Raw genomic sequence first — 4,049 nt, 5'->3', positions numbered from 1 at the left:
TGACACTAGACTATTGTGGCCTGAATGAAGTCATGCCACCGCTGAGCGCTGCCATGCCAGATATGCTAGAGCTTCAATACAAACTAGAGTCGAAGGCAGCCAAGTGTAGGCCACGACTGGTATTGCTAAAGCGTTCTTCTCCATCCCTCTGTCAGCAGAGTGAAGGCCACAGCTTGCTTTCACCTGGAGGGGTGTCCAATGCACCTGCCAGTCAGCTGCCCCAGGGGCAGAATCACAGCTCCACCATTTGCCATGGACTGATCCAGCCTGCACTGGAAGAGGGTGAAGCCCCAAAATACCTGCAATGCCTTGATGACATCATTGCATGGGGTAGTACAGCAGAAGAAGTTTTTGAGAAAGGGGAGGAAATAGTCCAAACCCTTCTGAGAGCTGGTTTTGCCATAGAGCGGGGTAAGGCCAAGGGACCTGCACAGGAGATTCAGTTTTCAGGAATGAAATGGCAAGATGGACATTGTCAGATTCCGATGGAGGTGGCTGATAAAGTAGCGGTTATGTGCCCACCGACAGATAAAAAGGAAACGCAAGCTTTCTTAGGCGTAGTGGGTTTCTAGAGACTGCGTATTCCAAATCGCAGTCAGACCGTAAGGCCTCTCTATCACGTGACCCGGAAAAAGAATTATTTTAAATGGGATCCTGAGCAACAACAAGACTCAGAACAAATTAAAGGGGAAACAGTTCATGCAGTAGCCCTTGGGCCATTTTGAACAGGACAAGATGTCAAGAATGTGCTCTACGCCACAGCCGGGAAGAATGGCCTTACCTGGAGCCTCGGGCAGAGAGCACCAGGGCCCGATTCGAGTGGGGGTTGACCCCTGGGGATTTAGAGTTGGGGATATAGAGGATCTGAAGCCCGCTATCCTCCAACTGGAAAAGAGATATTGGCAGCATGCAAAGGGGTTCGAGCTGCTTCAGAAGTGGTTGGCACTGAAGCACAGCTCCTCCTGGCACCCCGACTGCCGGTGCTGGGCTGCTGAATGATGGTGAGATATTGCTGCTGGGGTGGAGAACTTGGTGGTGAAAGTACGTGGTGTGGGTGTTCACGTACCCAAGAGCCGGGCCACTGAAGAACAACAGAACGACCAACAGGTGGAACAAGCTGCTAAGATTAAGGTGGCTCAAGTGGATCTGGACTGGCAAAGCAAGGATGAAAAATTTATGGCTCACCAGGCCCATGACTCCTCAGGCCCTCAGGGAAGGGATGCAACGTATAGATGGGCTCGTGACCGAGGGAAATCTTAACCATGGACAGCACTGCACAGGTTTTCCATTCACGGTGTGAGACGTGTGCAGTCAAGCAAGCCAAACAGTTAAAACCCCTTTGGCATGGGGGATGATGGCTAAAATCTAAATACGGGTTGGCCTGGCAGATTGATTGTATCCCGCTCACACAAACTCAGCGTGGCAAAGGCTATGTGCTCGCAACGGTGGAAGCAGCCACCGGACGGTTGTAAACGTGTGCCGTGCCCCACACCGCTGCCCGGAACACTATTTTAGGCCTTGAGAAGCAAGTCTTGTGGTGGCATGGCACCCCAGAGAGAACTGCATCAGATAATGGGACTCATTTCCAAACTAATCTTCATAGACACTTAGCCCAAAGAGCATGGCATTGGGTGGGTGTATCACATCCCCTGTCCTGCACCAGCCTCTGGGAAAACTGAGCGGTGCAGTGGGTTGCTAAAAACTACAGAGAGCAATGGGGGGGTGGAATTTTCAAACACTGGTACATGCACTTAGCAAAATCCACCTGGTTAGTCAGTACTAGAGGATCTGCCAACCAGTCTGGCCCTGCTCAGTCAAACCTTCTTTGTACTGTAGATGGGGATAAAGCCCCTGCAGTGTGCATTAAAAACATGCCTGGGCAGACGGTCTGGGTTATTCCTGCTTCGGCTAAGGGTAAACCCGTGCGTGGGATTAGTTTTGCCCAAGGGTGCACATGGTGGCTAATGTGGAAGGACGGGGAAGTCCAATGTGTGCCTCAAGGGGATCGGGTTTTATGTGAAAACAGACGATGAACTGAACTGTACGATGTTAACTGTCGAATAACCCTGTTATTGCATAGCGTCATCGCTATGGTTGATACATATGATACTGATGGCATCACATTAATAAAAAAAAAAGAGATGAACTTTGATAGAGTCAGGCCTGATTTCAGCAACTGGTGCCCAGCGACATCCTCGAGATCGACCCACACGCAGACTGTGAGCATGGCCCGCGCCAGACACATCAGCTATGAGCTCCAACTCTCGCAGACTACACGCCACCCTCCTGCCACATGAATGAACTCAGTACACGTTTTGGAAGGATGGCCCATAGACTAAGAGAGCGATGTCTGTGTGTAGACATCTGAGACCAGGGAAAGGGATGCTGGTTACTTTAGGATGTACTGGGAACCTGAGCATAATGCAAGTGGTATGGAATAAGAGGTGGAGACTGTCCTGGTTTCAGCTGGGATAGAGTTAATTTTTCTTGAGCTTTGGGTGGAGCACAGCCAGAATGCTGGACCCGGATTGGTAAATGGAATATTCCATATCATGTGAAGCCTTGCTCAGTATGTAAAGGAGGGGCGGCCGGGAAGGAGGAGGGTTCTCTCGCTTTCGGGATTGCGACCATGGGAGCCGACAGGGCAAGAGGTTATGGGCGCCACGTGGACAGCGGGGAAAAGTGCAGAGAGTGAGACTGCAGCCAAGCCGAACCCAGCCGAGACGGGCCAGGTGTCAGTCAGTGGGTGGTGAGCAATTGCATTGTGCATTACCTGTTTGTATTTCCTAATATCAGTAGTAGTATTAGGAGTCTTTTTTTTTTTTTTTCTTTTTTTCCCCAACTATTAAACCTGCAAGTCTCCTTACTTTTACCCCTCCAGTTTCTCCTCCATCCCCTGGGCAGGGGAGGGTGAGTGAGTGTCTGCGTGGTGCCTGGCTGCCGGCTGTGTTTAGATGACGACGCTAGTTTCAGAAACTACTTCCAGGATGTTTTGCTCCATCATCGTCCCAGGGACTGAGGGGAGGCTGACGGTCCTGTGAGTTCCCCAGCGCTTGCTTCTTTCCTTTCCTGTTCCTCTCGCCTATGTGGAGACAGAAGAGGTTGAAGGTGTGTCCTGAGACACCTCAAAAGCTTGCTAGTTCCATTCAGTCAGCTCTCATCTCAAAACAGAGGCTTCCTTGGGGGGCACACATCGAGCTCCTCACACTCATCGACTTTGACCACTGTTGGGCTGACCGACGAGGATGGGATTCGAACCCACGCGTGCAGAGCACAATGGATTAGCAGTCCATCGCCTTGACCACTCGGCCACCTCGTCCGCATGCTGCTGCTGCTGCTGCCGCTGCCGCTGCCGCTGCCACCGCTCCTGATCTTGCTGCTCCTGCTGCTCTTGTTCCCGCTCCAGCTCCAGCTCCTGCCCCTGCTCCCGACGCTTACACCTTCTTACACTGTTTGCCATGGGAGAGAAGGAGCCAGCCTACAGCTTTTGCCTCTTGGGACGGGTCCACTCTCCCGAGAGCTGGGCTGAGCTCTGGGGACCTCTGGCCAATAGGTCCCAGCATTCACATCAGCAAACGTCTGGAGAGCAGAGCTCCACGCTTCTTCCTGGGAAGGAACACGGGACAGCGGCCCCAGCGTGGCTCAGTGCCCGCAAAGGAGTTGAGCCTGACTTGGAGGTTAATTTGTCACCAGCCACCTTCCCCTCACATTCTGGAAGCATACCACCAGCTCCTAAGGACAGGGGTCACTCACACTTGACTGCTGGACTTTGAACCAGGACAGAGCAGGTGCCTCAGGCTTGCCTGTGGCTTCTCCTGTGCTGTTCCCCCTGGTGCTCACCCAGGCTCTCATCACAGGCTGCTTCTCTCCCAGCACAGCTAACAGTCAGGAGCAATGAGGGAGCTGAGGGGCACTGTCCCCACTGCACACAACTCCCCTTTTCACCTGCCAGAGCTGTGGTGCTGCAGAGAGCGTAAACCGCTGTGCTGGTCCCCTGAGCCCAGACTTCTCTGTACCTTGAAGGTCAGACCCTGGGTTGAGGGAACTGG

General features: G+C 52.7%; 1 non-coding gene across 1 annotated transcript; it reads right to left on the bottom strand.

Moving 5' to 3' along the window:
* Nucleotides 1–3,237: 3,237 nt before the first annotated feature.
* TRNAS-GCU (transfer RNA serine (anticodon GCU)) lies at nucleotides 3,238–3,319 on the bottom strand. Its single transcript has one exon. It is a non-coding gene; the product is annotated as a tRNA-Ser (tRNA).
* Between the last annotated feature and the right edge of the window lie 730 nt (nucleotides 3,320–4,049).

Source organism: Athene noctua, chromosome 18 (genome assembly GCF_965140245.1).
Source record: "Athene noctua chromosome 18, bAthNoc1.hap1.1, whole genome shotgun sequence".
In the NCBI taxonomy this organism is placed as follows: domain Eukaryota; kingdom Metazoa; phylum Chordata; class Aves; order Strigiformes; family Strigidae; genus Athene; species Athene noctua.
This window is presented reverse-complemented; position numbering and strand designations above follow the sequence as displayed.